Raw genomic sequence first — 16,271 nt, 5'->3', positions numbered from 1 at the left:
TCTGGTTTATTGTGAAAGCCTGAGCCACCCTGCTAGAGTATGTTCTTTCAATGGGCATTACTGCTTATTAAAAATCCACAAAATAAGAGTTTAAATTAAATTTAGATGTAGACTTCCTTGGAACTTAAAGAAACTTTGGAGCTTAAAAAATATGGGAACCAAACTCCACACACTGAGTATATATACACACTGGTAATTTTTTTTTCTAAAAACTCCTTATACTGATAAACATACAGGTGTACGTATACTTTCCATTGTGTAAAGAGTGAATCCTTTTAGTTAAACAGAATTGAAAAGGCATCATTTTAAACATAAGTTAAGCCACCCGAAGCAACTCCATCAAGACCGGACCTATAAAGAAAGACAATCCTGGCCAACGTATGATTAAAGCATTTAAACAGAGCGTAAATTGAATATTAACCAAAGACAACCATTACATGAGCTGAAACCAAACCCTGTGAAAAGCTGTGTGCCTCTGTGGGTTCTGAGGTTATGGATTTCAGCGGGATCTTCTATTTCAAATGGATCTTTCCGCTATAAATCAGATACGGTCTAAGTAAGATAAATAACTCTTCAGTGCTCTTTATGCTGTGCAGACACAATCCAATTTAACTTGAGATACTTCAAAGTGATTGGAATGTCGACTCGAACGTGCCCGCTTGGGTGAAGGATGGAATGGAAAAATTCTACAGCCAGCCACAGCACCGATGTCAAGCCACCAGTGTGACTCCGGCAGTAAGATATGCAGGCTTTGTATTGTTCACACAAATGTAAATATCCTATTCATACAAAGCAAGACGATCTTTAATGGCTGGCTTCCATATGAGATCATGTTTAATCAGACAAATGCAATAGAAGTTTGAATGCAGAACTGAGAGATAATTACCAGAATTAATTTTTAATGGAGCTAATAATGTACTATTAGACATTGTGCAGCAGCTGTGGATGATTAATTTTAACATTAGCCAAGAAGGCAAGATTGTGTAATAATTATAGTTGAATATATTGACTGACAAGGCTTGAAATAAGTAGGCTTAAAATAACAAATGTAAGAAGCCTGGATTGTGTCAGAATGTGTGAAAGGCATTGCAATTTTAGGATTAAGAGTTTTAAAGTCTGACTACCACCCAAGTCCAGATTCAAAGTTCAAAACTCAAGTCGTGCACCCGCCGTGAGAGATAGGGCAAATATAACATGCTTGCAGCATGCTTATTGATCCCAATGCCCTCAATGGAGCTTGAGAACTGGGTCGTTTCTTTCCATGACATTAAATTCTTCCGTTTATTCCATTGGCATCCCCGGTATCTTTTGCTGGTGTCATCATAAGGCAATAGAGTGATGTTTCCAGAGTAGGGATGCACGATATTGGATTTTGGCCGATATTCGATATGCCGATATTTTCAAAATAATTTTGGCCGATGCCGATACCGATATCGATATATATACAAATATATACTGATATATTTAAACTTTAATTTTACTGAAGAGAAATCCATGTATCTCTTCTGTACTGATTCTACCATAAATTTATTATTTCACAAATGTAGACAGACATTCACATCTGAAAAACAGGTCAATTATTTCACTTGGAGAATATCGGTTTGGCTCATCGGCAGAAATATTCATATCGTATATTGTGCCGATATTATCATGCATCCCTATTCCAGAGTGATTTTTGGAGTGGAACCAGGGCTGGGAGTCGATCCCAAACAAAACTGATTTTGAATCGTTGTTGACTCTACTGTAATATCTGTGGGTGCGATTGTGTCTATTACATCAATTTTTCAGTCCAATAAGAGCATTAAGTGAGGGATTTTATTCCTTGCATTGACTTGAATCTTTTCAATTCACCAAAAAGACTTGTTCATTTTGTTTGCCAATTATTTCTGTGACTCTTTCTGTAGATTATAATAGTTGGTAGCAAGGAATAAGAATCTTTGAGTATTATGAGTGACCTTTCGTTCAAAACAGTGGTTCAAGATCAAAACAAAATATTCAGCTAGAAAACTTATATGAAGGTAATTTATACTTTAGAAATGAATTATTATTATTATTTTACCTGCACAACGATAATAATGCTGATAGGAAGGACATTTGCAATTCATACATCTTTATTAAATAACTAATAAGTTATTTTCAGTCTGCATACACATGCTGATCTCTTTCTTAAGCCTGTTCTGAACACAAGAAAAAACTGAAATGGAAACATGACATCCTTGCTGAATAAAAGCATTAAGGTCTGAATTCAATCCTAATTTGAGCATCCCCATAAATAAATAAATAACGATAAAAACAGGTTTCAAACAGACCCCATAATTGGTGATCGTATTGGCCAATATGGCTTCCAGTGATCTGTGACTCTGATTTTAAATCCTGATTTATAAAGAATAAATTCAAGCCCACTGTACAAATTTTCTAGCTGAATATCTTGTATTGATATTGAACAAGTCTGTTGAGTGAAAGATCGCTTACTCCTCGCCACCAACTACAGAAAGAGTTATAGAATGAATTGGGAAAGAAAAAAATTAACAAGTCTTTTTGGTTAACTGAAAAGATTCAAGTCAAAGCAATGAATAAAATTCCACACTTAATGCTCTTCTAGAACTCAGGTAATAGACACAATCACACCCAGAGTCGCTTAGGCCCTTCAATACAGAATCAATTTTGTTTGGGATCGACTCCCAGCTGTAGTTCCCTTTCAAAAAACACTCTGAAAAGACCAATTTATTTGACTTTTGATGACATCAGCAGAAGATACAGAGGATGCAGCTGGGATAAACTGAAGAATTCAAGTTCAGTGCAGTGTGGTTGGAAAGAAACCACCCACTTAAGCTCCTTTTGAGCATAGGCATCACTAAGCAACGCCCAATGGAAACATGTCCTCTTGGGCTTGTGAGCCCAAACTGGTCATTCTTTTCTTAACAAAGCTTGTTTTTTGGCTAATTGCCTTTTGAAGCTAGAAGCAAGATGTGATTACATCTCAATCTACGATTGCCAGAGATCTCTGTTTTTTCTCATGTCAATACATTACTCTGCAATTAAAGCTAGATTTCGCCAGCAAACATTTGAGGGCAGGAGCCTGCCAATTCATCTTACTACAGACAACCAGTATTAATCACTGAGACAATTAAAACACCCACATGCATACAGAAACACAAACCGTTCCCCAGGCACAGATGCCTTTCCCAGACACATTACGTTTATGTTTCATTTAGGACTGGAAAGTAGATGCTACAAGCAACAGATGATGTCATTTTATGACAATCTGCAAACAATACATACATAAAAAAATCTACATCTGCTGAGCTCTTCATCAGTGTTTCTTGTAATACATGTTAAAAGTGCTTCAAAATGTTTTAAGATGTGACTCCAGACAGTGAAATCCATTTCTGTCCATAACAGACAAACTGCATTACCAGGAAGCAACATCTGATTTTGACAAAGTGACATCCATTACTGCATTAGATGTTTGGATGATGTACTTCCTGACCTTGAGCGAGCCGGAGTCTGGCACCCAGTGTGCATGCGACAAGCTCAGATCTTGAGACGCCATCTTTTCCTGTACTCTTTCTACTAGGATAAATTAAAGTAGCAACAACAACATTAACAATAATTAAATCAAATAAAAAGTAAATGATAAAACTGAAATAAAACTATATAATGAGATAACATATAATGTATAAATAAGAAACATGAGGTATGATCAATGAATGTTACAGATAAGTGTTTTAGGGTCAATAAAAAGTAAATGGCTGAAATTCTATACTAATTCTAAAAAACTGAGAAATGTAATACTAAAATTTTTTAAATTAAATACTAAATAGTTATATTAGACTTTAACAATGGGTTTAGTCTTTATACTAAAACATTTCAACAGTTTAACAGAGGAGGATCATGGGAAATTGTAAAAAAAAAAAAAAAAAAAAAACCTTGTGTAATGTTGAACCTCACCAGAAGGTTCAACAAAATCACTCACAGACAGTGACAGGCCAGCACAATTGAGAATTTCCAAACAGTTCTTTTATTTAAGCCCTTGATGAGAAGACGGAAACTTTGAAGTTCTTGTGTTTGTCTCTCTGATGAGAACCATTGACTTGGGCCTCAAACTTTTATAGCAGTCAATCATGCAAAAGCAAACATCTTTGATAAGCTAAAGAGGGTCTGCATTATTTGAAATGGTTTAAACTAGACATGTTGACATTTTCAACATGCTGGCAGTGGATCTGGTGGTCCAGACTCCTACTTATTGATTATGTAAAGATTCCCACCAAGTCATCAAGGGCGTTTCTTCAGTTCTTAGTTTGTTATTCTTTAAACACGTAATCTAAACACACTTTCAGATCCAGAGAGCCACTGACTAATAAAACTTGATTAATCTGAGATACCCAGAAGAAGCAAGAATGTTGAATTACACGTAATAGTGCGGCAGAGTCTATGGCCAACCTGTCAAAAAGACATATGTATTCTTTTAAAAGCTACATTTCCTTTGAGACCCAAAAATAAACCTCCACTAACTTCCCCATCCAGGAAAGGAAGACCCCACTCTGCCTGACGTCCCACTGGGCAAACTAAACAGAGCGTGAGTTCAAGAGCGAGGGGAAACTTCCCATAGTTCCTTTTACTCAAGATCAATGCCCTGCAACCTATACAATACACAAAAGCGGTTCTTTATCAGAAGGAATGTCTGACTTCATTCATCTTTTTACAGTGAAAGATTGTGGATATAAAACATGACAACTTTCCATTTGGTTTTAAGACTGGTATTATAACGAATACGAAGGGTGGGGGGTGTAAAAATTGGCAGGCTAAACTTAGTAAAGGCCTTTTATTCAGAGTTTAGGGCAAACAGTGGATGTAGTATCCGATAAGGATGTAAAAAGTAAGTCAACACTAAAATAATAAAAATGTAATGATCAATGCTCAATCTAGTCTTGGTTTAAATATATATTATCAAGCACACCACAATGCAGATAATAGTGCGTGTCTATAATGAATATTTGTTATAATGTAATTTTTTTTCTTTGACTGTATAAAAAAATTAAAAATAAAATAAAAAAATAAAACACTCAAAGCAACGTTTTTCCGTTAATGAGTTATATTTAAGTACTAAATATATAGTTATGGTATGGTCAGTAAGATTTTTGTCCAAAGTTTAGGGTTAATCATTTTAAATTAATACATAATTAATTTTTTTTATAATTGTTTACATTGTTACAAAATAAAATAAAAAATTCTGTATCAAAAATATTCCATTGTTTTGAACTTTCTATTCATCAGAACTTTCTTTTGAACTTCCTATTCAAAGAATCCTGAAAGAAAATGCATCGCAGTTTCCACAAAAATAACGCAGTACGACTATTCTCAACAGTGATAAGAAATGTTTAATATGCAAATTCACCAAATTAGCATATTAGAATTATTGCAGAAAGATTATGCGACACACTGAAGACTGTGGTAATTTAACTTTGCCACTACATGAAAAAACTAATTGCATTTTTAAGTATATTACAACAGAAAACGGCTAATTTTAATTGTAACAATATTTAACAATATTACTATTTTAATTATTATTAATTTATTTATTTTGGTCTAATAAATGCAGTCTTGGTGAGCAGAACTTTCTAATCTTACTCATCTCAAACCTCTGAATGATAGTGTATATATATATTTAACACGTTTATATACAATATAGAAGACTTGATTATTATTTAGATTTTATTGCCTCCTCTTTTCAAATTTTGTATAGAGATTTTTCTAATTTCAGTAGTATAGCGTGGACTACTAAAATTACAATGTTCTGACAACCCTAATCCAGTCTGTCCCATAAACTACCCCACAAATGCTCTTCCCTGCCATATTGCTGTTGATGTCAGAGCTAGATATGTTTGTATGCATTACAGTGATGACAGAAGAGACAACTTGGAAGTAGGAAAACATGAACGCTGTTCCAAAAGCAATGACTCAACCTCCAAGATGTTCTATGCGATCACTCACAGCCAAAAGAAGGCCCCATGACAGCTGCTGGATTTGATTTGCTCCCTTTCCTCCCTCATATCTACTGAAATATTAACAAAACTAAAAAAAAATAAAAGAACAGATCTCAGTGTAGGGAGTCTTGATCTCCTCAGAGAGTGATATTGGTAATGCAGATCACAGACTGAAAAAAGAAGTTTAATGTCTGTTGGATGTTGAAAGACAGAAAACTGACGATGACAAACAACAAGTGTTGCTTTAGACGTTCAGATGTGTCCTTCATGGGGCCAAATAACAACTTGGTGCCAGGCATATGAGAGAAACTACATGCAGACAGGCAGAATGAGGGCACACAAATGTATCTCTATATATCAAGCTCTAATCTGGACTGTCACAGCTTTTTAAATCTTACAGATGTGGCACATTTCAAAACAAGTACATTTTAACCGCCAATGCAAATTAAAGGGATATCACACCAAAAATTTAAATTCCTCCATTATTTACTCTCCCTAAAGTTGTTTAAACCCCGTATGAACTTGTTTCTTTTGTTGAACATTAAAGAAGATTCTTTCAAGAATGTCGGAAACCAAACGGTTGCTGGTAGCCACTGACTTGCATTAGTATGGAAAAAAAAATGCTATGGAAGTCAGTGGCTACCAGCAACTGTTTAGTAACCAAAATTCTTCAAGATATCGGTGTTTAACAGAAGAAAGAAATTTGAGGGCGAGTAAATGATAACAAAATGTTCCTGAAGTGAACTCTCTCTTTAAATAGTGCTTTTAAATGAATAATTTACCATTAAAATGCTAATTTAGTCATCATTCACTCAATTAATCTTCTCCTCTATCCTAGTTCTCAAGTCACACTCGCCAAGGACATCAAACTTCACAGGTTCTCGCATGTCTCGTGACCGTCATGGTACATTTAAATTTCATTCAATTCAAGTGAGATTTGAGAAGTGACAAAAGGGAAAATTTCAGCCTTCTCTTAACAGACAGCCATCATATAGAATTAGAGCACATGTGGACTTCTTTTATGACACTTTCTTCATGCTTTTATCTTCCTTCAGTAACCGATGGCTTTCAAAAGAGCAGCTAAACATCTGCAACAAAACTTTTTTTTACCATGGAAGAAAGCAGTCATACAAATTTGGAAAGACTTGAAGATGGGCAAATGATGAAAGAATTTTAATTCAGTGGTAAATTATAAATGTAAATGTGATAAAAATAGACAACTAACGAATCACGAATATATTATATTATAACAATTAAAACACTTTTTTTACAAGAGATACAGATAATTAGACTTCCGGTGTCAATCATACCATTCAGACTTTAGATAATTTTCTAAAGCCTTTATTAATAAATACCAAAATCTAATCCTTCTAGCCCCTTGATCTCTGTAGGACATCTGGCATGATGTCAGATATGGAAAGCAGACGGCTCAGATGCCCTAGTTTGCTTACATGAGGTTGGCAAAGTCATCTCTGCCACAGGATTGCTGAATCAAAGGTAATCACAACGAAAAGATCAGTGTAGAAAAAGGACTGTGGAACTGAACCCCTCGAGAAAGGAAAGCTTTACTGAGTCTGAGCCAAAAACAACAACATTTGTTGACTATGCATAAATGCATTATAAGATTTGAGAAAATATTTAAACATCTTGTTGGATTGCTGAAAGTCTCAGTAAAATTATTTCTATTTACAGTAGCTCAATGAATCTCATGCACTGCTTCCTATAAGTGCAACAACTTAAAAAAAAATATATACATTTTCATATGATCTTTAATAAGTCAATGCAGCGAACATACATGAATTACCTGTAAATGAGATTAGAGACTTAAAAAATATTTGTAATGTTACAATACATAATGTAAAACGAATAAACATTATAAAAACAAATATAAATATTATATAATTTGTATATATTTTATTGTATTGTTTTAAATTTTTAATAGAATAATAAATGTAAGAATGTTACACATATACATACATTTAAATGTATATATTTTTTCCAGAAAAAATTTAATTAAAACTTATTTACACATGAAATAATTTTACACACACACACAACTAAGTGCAAAACATATTTTGTATATTGTTTTTATTGTATCCTTAATATTATTACATGCATACACTTTATATCACATAAAAAATATATTTTTTTATAAAACTATTTTATATATCAGATATTTTAAAAATGTTTAAAGCTACAGGGTCAGAGTCTTAAGAGTCACTTCCTTTTTTTTTTCTTTTTTTTTTTGGTTGAAGTCAAAATGCATTGAACTGCATTAAAACCATATTTTACATTTATGAAGAATATTACACATTTAAATGTACAATAACAAAAAATGCTGATGAAGTACAAGCAGATGACATGCATGACAACAGATAATCAAAAACAACAGAAACAACTAAAGTGCCTAAATACACCCAAATAACACTCTGGTCTTCAGTGGAGGATGTCTGTTGCGGCACATACATGTTTGCCAGGGCTGATCAGATTGATTCTGACAGGGTGATACACAAGGCACTGCATCTACTCCCTCCCCAAATAAACAAAAAACCAGCGCTTCTTTGTTTGAGCCAACAGGCAACTCATCCGAGGCTTATTTCTCATCAGTGAGTGCTAATGGTGTGCCCAGGCAGAAAAGTGAATAGAGACCACACAGATCTCCACAAAGCACAAAAGCTTTTTGGCCAGGTCAAGTCCCAGCTTCCTCTGCAGGCACAGGAGAAACTAGAAGGTAGACCAAAGAAAAGAGAGGCATGCTTTATTTATTTTTTCAAGTGCATTATAGAATCCTCCTTATATGCTAGCAACAGGGGTGTTTTGTGCTTCAAAACGCTTTACTGACACAGCACCCCCCACAATCCACAGGCCACTGCTAATCCTATTAAAATGAAGGCAGGCCGGCACAGGACAGGAGATTAGATCCATCAAGAACATTTGCTCTAAATCAAAACTCATGTCTCTGGCCCTTAACAATCTAGTGAAATGAAAGAAAATGATTTGTAAAGTAATGATATCATAAGTCCTATCATTACATCAATATTTGGTGGAAAAACTTCCATCTAAATATCCCCTGAAGCAAGAGCAAACTAACTCCCATCCATCTTTCTGTCGGTGCAGCCAAGTTTTGTTGTTCATTCTTTTAAAAGTACACTCTCGTCTGTAGCTAATTTAATTTCTGAGAGGGTTTGCAGTAGTTGTGTTATTTTAACAAATATTGCGACTTCGATTTGAACTGTGATATGACATACGTACATCTAATATTTCTGCAGCTTAGATAAAGCCTGAAAAAAATTAACAAATAAAAATCACACTGAAACTGTAGCTCTCATATGGAGGGGTGCGCAAAAAACAACAACCTCTATGCAAAACAAAACCCAGTTGTCTTTGCATTTTCATTGTATATGAACCTTTCTGAATGTGAATTTGTAGTCTTATTTAGTTGCGATTTATTTATTATTAAAATAAATGTCAAAATTTACTGAGAATTTTATAAAAAGCTCATTTATTTATTGTGATAGAATACTGAATAACAACAATACAAAGCTAAATGAAGGTAAAGAAATTGACCAAGCATGCATAATAATAATAATTTTAATAATGTTCTTATACATAGCATTCTTGAAGAGTACAAAAGAAACAAGTCATAATTTACTGCATGTATGTTTTAATTTGTTAAGTTGACTGCAAAATTGATAAAAATGCTCATATACAGTATGTATTGTAACAGAATGCTTCATAACAACAAAGAAGGTGGAGAAATTGACCAAAAAACTATTACTAAATTATTCAAAAATGAAAATAATAATAATAATAATTTTTACTCTTATTCCCAGTATTCTTATTTGTTGTTGTTGATTATTATCTTGAATATTAAGATGATTACATTATTCAAAGAAAAAATTGTATTAATATATATTATTGAAATAATTGATTGTGTAACCCTAGTTTTTAGGGCAAAGGTTAGAACAGAACTCCAGTGAAGAGCATTTATGTAGGTATAATTCTATCTTACTGGTGGCTAATGTGATTACTTCGATAGTTTGAAGGGGGCAGTGAAGAAAGCGGCCAAAATAATGAATCTAGACAGATAATCGGTTAGGTTTTAATTAAATGACAGCTACAAAGACGCAGCGTGATTGTAGAGGTAGCCATGCCATCCAGCAGTTAATCTGCACTGCTGTCTTCTACTGTGCAGTAAAGCTGCTGTACATATGGCCTGTCTGTTTTAGAAGGCCTGAAAGGACATCAGCTATGACCAACAACCCATTTTAGAGCCCCATGGGCAGCGATGGGTCAGGCCGCTCTGGCCTGCAGTTCATTTCGGCCCACACATCACAAATGACAATCATCTGCCCTGGCAATCACAGAAAGAATCTGCTCCCTCAGAGAGCCAATAGAGTGGAATGATGGCCATCCAATCTCAGTCTGTTCTGACAGTGCTCTTCACTTCAATAATCAAGCTGGAGAGAGAGAGAGAGAGAGAGAGAGAGAGAGAGAGAGAGGCTCCCTCTGCTTACCCAACGATTGAGAAGAGAAGGGAAAAACCTCGGCTTTGCTCCCAATCCCGAGATTTCAGTCTAGACGCCATCTGGACAATGAACATGGTTATCAAGAGGCACCTGCATGATTTGAGTATTTTATTGACGTAAAAATAAAGTACTTACATTAAATATGATAATAGTTTGCTCCATTGTCTGATGTCCATGAAGCAGTAATCTGCAAATGATTAAAGCATGCTTCTTAAACTATTAAAAAGGAAGAGCTTTGATCTGATGTTTAATAGCTCTTCTAAATATAATACATAATATTATTTTTTTGGAAGAAATTGATAATGGATAAAGAATTATTAAATGCATATCAATTTCATATAAAGTATTATTATTAATTATATAATAATAATAATAATAATAATAATAATAATAACAACAACAATAATAGTCTGTTACATTTATATAGAACTTTAGATTTACATTAATATAATATGATTTTGCCATTGCAAAGGATGAACGATAAGTTATAAAAAATTATTTGCATAGCTGTTCCCTTTTCAAAATATAGCACTGCTACTTTGGATCCTTGTCATTCATTCATTCATTCATACACACACACATACATACACATACACACACATACATATATATATATATATATATATATATATTTTTTTTTTTTTATACTTCAAGATTTTTGTGAGAGAGACTTAATCCGCTGGCTTTAAAGCATTCTTTATCGTGAGATAGTTAGTGATACCAGTCCTAATTTTTAGGCTAAGTATCTTTTCAGAGCATTTTAGAATGTAGTATTGCATTGGTATTTCTGTCAGAGACATACAGAATGATGTTTTACACTCAGTTTAAACCCCGGACACAGCAGGACTGCAGTAAATTGCAGAAATGGTTGGTCTGAGATTACAGCCTTGAGAAAGTTCACCTTACGAGTTCATGGCCATGGTAATTATAACTCAGATTGCTCAGTGGGAGACACCAAAACCCCACACACATACAGTAGAGCGGGTTGTGTTGAATAGTGTTTGTGGTTTGTCAGAAGGCCGCTGATCCAGAACTCAGGGGTTAGAATACATCACAGAGAGATTGGCCAAACAGGAGCCTCTCAGGGAACAGAAACGTCTATACGTTCCACAACTATTAACAGTCAACAATTCTTTGCAAATCCAGTTGTTCCTGAGAGCAATGAGAACACAGTTTTACAGTCTATACTAATAAAATGTGTAACATCAATGCTTTGGATAATCGCATCTGCCAAATGCACAAGTAAAATAATACAAGCACATGGAAAATAATTGATTTCAACAAGTTATATTTATGTTAAAAAAAATGTACAGTGTATTAATATTTATAGTTTAATAGTATTGTCATAAACATTAATGATTGGTAAATTTTGATTAAAATGAGGTAAATTTGGTTAATTTATCAATTCTAAACTATTTACTAATTTAAATGTTTTTGACATTAGTCATTTTTTGATATTTAAATTAATAAAAAGTATAAATGTATATCTACTGTAAATATATAATTTAGCTGTTTTTCTCCTTTGCCCGTTTGTGACGCTTATAAAACCATACATGTTCTAAAGAAAAATCTATAGAAATACAAACAAAAAAAATTCCACCGAGGTCCTCATGAAACGTATGCATCACAACAGATCTTTTCTTTAGTAAGCTGTACGTAAGAGTCAATTCACACATGTCATTTACACTGAGTTTGTACAATTCAACTTCTACTCCTTAACGTTGTGCTTCCTGTACACTTACAAACTGACTCACCAAAACCAATTTACCTAGCATTTGTCACTAAGATAATGTACATTTTGGGCTCTGATTCCATCTATACTCACACCAAGTCACACCAAGTTAAAGCAAAAAAAGCATTTATAATGCTGTAAAGTGAATGCAGCTATTTCATAAGCAGCTTTAACTTAAATTGCACAGGTGGCTGTTCAATCTGGTTCTTTATTTTATGACATCTCTACTCAAACCTAAAGATGAGGCAATACATTTCCCCCATTCTGGATGTGCCAAAATACTCCCTGAAGTTATATGACTTAACCCACAGCTTGAAGTCTCTTAAACTCGCAGGCCACTGGCATGCACTTGGAGAAGTTTTGCACTGTCTGTGCATAAAAATTTATGAGCCTCAGTTTTTAATCTTATCCCAAAAACTGTGACAAACGATCTAAGTATAAAGTCAACCATTTACAAGTCTCGCCAGTAAACGCATTGCACTTATTAATAAAGAGTGATGCAGAAAACACAACAGACTAACGAACAAAGAGTCTCTATGTTGTCTGGCTGAAGTATGAACAGACACATTACACTTGACCACAACACGCCAATGATACAAGTGCCTTGTCTCAAGAGACTCTTTGAGTCAATTGCATAATCACAGTCATCTGGAACGCTGATGTCTACATCACACTCCCCATGAATCCTCCTTAAACAAAAGTACAGAAGAGGAGGGACAAAACAAATAAAATAAAATAAAATAAAAACACCCACAATGCCTTGCAAACATGACCATCTGGACTGAGCTGTTGGAGGATTAAAAGGAGGCCGTGTAGGGGTGGTGCGAGCCATAGAGTGTCTCTCGCTCTAATCTTTCTTTCTCTGAGATAATTACAGGGTACTGCTGAGATGGACGGATTGAGGAAAGAGATGCTCCAAGTCTGGGTTGCCGCCCTTGGTTCTCGACATCACCACAGAGCCAAAGTGTGCGGTCGGATCCACAGGGTGGACACTCCAGCAGAGCCAGAGGAGAACAGGGCCAGACTGCACCACAAAATCCAAACCAACAGCGCAGGCTATTTAAAGTGCACGTCAGCTCATCCCTACAGCTTCAGCTAAACAGGCTTGGAAACTACAATCAGAACCACTCGGAAAATATCTTAATGGAGAAGAGTCAGTGGGGAGGTTTAATATGACATCCAGTTCTTACAGTGTAAAGCTTAAAGCACCAAAGACATGCTTCTTTGAAACATACTTGAGAAACATACATTTTTGGACAATAAAGAAAATACAAATTTATAGTATTTACATTGTTAAAAGCAAAATGGCATGTTCACAACCTATTTACTTCTGTAATCTGAAAATTAATATATATATATATATATATATATATATATATATATATATATATATATATATATATATATACATACATATACATATATATACATATACATATATATACACACACACACACACACACACACACACACACACACATATATACACACACTGTAAATATGAAGATTTAGAAGCAGCATAACTTGAGCATGAAAAATAGAACAATTAAAAAATGATATGAATATAGCTTAATACAATTAAGCAACATGACAAAGTAGTATATGTATTAAGTCATGCCGCTTGAAGTATGCAAATTATATAAAAATGAATATAAATACATATTTTTTCTATTTTATTCTAAACAAATATAAGTATATTAAAAGTGTAGTTTTCATTTGTGAAATATAATCAGATGCATTATGCAGAATGCTTTAAGTACTCAAAACCTGTTTAATGCTATTTGACATCCAAAATTAATAAAAAAAGAAAAAGAAAAAAGGATACCTATTCATCCAATATAAACCCTCCTTGTTTCCATATCCACAACATTTACATACATATTTGATAATTTCTCCTTACATAGCCAAGGTTCCACAGAAATGGAAAAATATATAATTAACCAATCCCATCATATAGTCCAATATGGTCGACTTTTCACGGTCCAAACAAATCTCACATTGCATTAGTTTCAGCTTCATATTCTCCTACACTCTGTAAACTGTCACATTATGGATTATGAATGCTTTGCAAATGCCATTTCATGCTGTCTTTATAAGTACTTGTGGAGAAGTACTCAGAATCTGATTCTACTGGACATGAGAATTTTTTTTTTTTTTGCCATTTTAGGAACCCATTCATCTGATTCAAAGCCTTCTCTTTCTAAAACCACAAACCCCAAATAAATACAGCCGGCTAGAACTTGAAACGGCAAGGGGTTTGCCCTAAATTTCAGGTGAATGACGACGATTCCTCATGCGAGCTCATCTATCAGGCCTCTGGACAGGTTCACAGCAGGCCACGGAGATGAGGCCATAACTCAGCCCTGGCATCTATCCACTCTTTTCTCCATCTCTGCTCTGGGTGTGTGGATTACAGCATCACAGACATGAGCTCCGCAAGTTATGGGCTCCACTCTGTAGCGCAGGTGTCAGGGTCAAGTGTGATATGGAGACGGAGAGCAGATACAGAGAGCTCCCTGGGGAAAGTTGGACACACAGCACTAAAGTCGAGCTTACTGAGCGAGATCTGAGCGATGGTGTGTCACAACAGCACAAACGGTACACGGATTCCAGAGGAGGAAGCAGCTGAGGTTTTTAAATGATGACGCGATGTAAAATGTAGTAATAGTTACTTCTTGTATTATTAGAGGGGCAGTTTCCCTTTACATTTGCAGCAACTGACTTTCCATAAATGGATTTAGGAGTGCATCATGTATAAAACCACAAGAGATGCAGATGCACTTTTAAAAGGCAACTAATTTAAATCGGGAATCTGTTTTTTCACTTAGAATTCTGTTATAATCCTTAAAACAATAATTCCTGTTAAGAAATTCTTCCAACACAAAACAGCCGCGAGTTGCCTGAAAAAGGAACTAAATGTCATGCTTGAAAAGGGACTAGGCAATCCAGACATTCAATGTAATGTTGATGAATAATTCATGATGCCTTTGCCATCAAAAGTTCACATCTTTCAGTTTTGGGAGCATTTAAGCCAGCATTTTAAGGCGAATGTTTTGTGCATTACTCTGGTTGCAATATATATGTGCAGAACCCACTTTGCTAAGTGCTCAGTTTCCTGTCTCCGCATTAAAAATCATAACCCCAATTCCTCAGTGCTTTTATTATGCTCCAAAATCAAATGCCAACCTCCCATTTTTAATAAAGCCCTTATACGACCTGGGATACCTGATAGTACTCTCTTAAAATGTTACCAACCTTGGTCCTCACAAGCCTTTGGTTTGAATAACAGAGGTCAGTGAAGTGATTTAAGAGATGGTTCTCCTTTACACGTGTTATATCAGGATTCAAAAGAAAAAAAACTTCTCTTCCCCCACCTTGTCACATCTGCTCTTTCTCAAGGCCAATTAAACGATAACTAGCACAGGAGGCGTAACACTGCCCAGGACCGGTCTGACACTTGTTTCAACGCTCCTTTCACCTCAGGGAACGCCGTCAGACAAAATGTCATTTCTGGTTTTAAATGATGTCTGCTACTGATTACAAACATGAGGCATTTAAAAAACAGAAGGCACTACTTGACAAATCTACTGAGACTGCAGCTTACCCAACAAAACCAGTACAATGCACAATCTGCAAAACCTGTAGTAACTGGAAATTTGGTATTATATCCCAGAGGATTCAAACTCACTCTACTAGCTCTGCTTTGACAGTGAAATGCATGTCTTGACGACCTGAGGAAAATGATAAACCCCATCTTTAAGATTCCACACATTTCTGAGATAGTCAAGTACAGCAAGAAACAAAAATCATGAATATCATGAAAAAAATCATTTTAAGCCTATATGGATTTAATAGCATGAGTGTCAGTAGGCATATAATTAAATAAATGAGTGGATTCTAACCCTGGAGATACATTCATTTCACAACTGGCGATAGAGGACATGCTCCTCGCTCTCTTGCTCTCTGGATTATTGCTTCTCAACGGCGCGTAACTGTCGTGCAGCTCTAGTTTCCGTTAATGTT

At 34.9% G+C, this 16,271-nt stretch overlaps 1 protein-coding gene across 1 annotated transcript in view; it reads right to left on the bottom strand.

Annotated features, from left to right (window-relative positions):
* The window catches only part of LOC113061538 (transmembrane and TPR repeat-containing protein 2-like), an 88,684-nt gene that overhangs the window by 70,416 nt on the left and 1,997 nt on the right, over nt 1-16,271 (bottom strand). The window lies entirely within an intron of this gene.

This window comes from Carassius auratus, chromosome 43 (genome assembly GCF_003368295.1).
Source record: "Carassius auratus strain Wakin chromosome 43, ASM336829v1, whole genome shotgun sequence".
NCBI lineage: Eukaryota > Metazoa > Chordata > Actinopteri > Cypriniformes > Cyprinidae > Carassius > Carassius auratus.
Note: the sequence above shows the minus strand (reverse complement) of the source record. Positions and strands in the feature narration are given on the sequence as shown.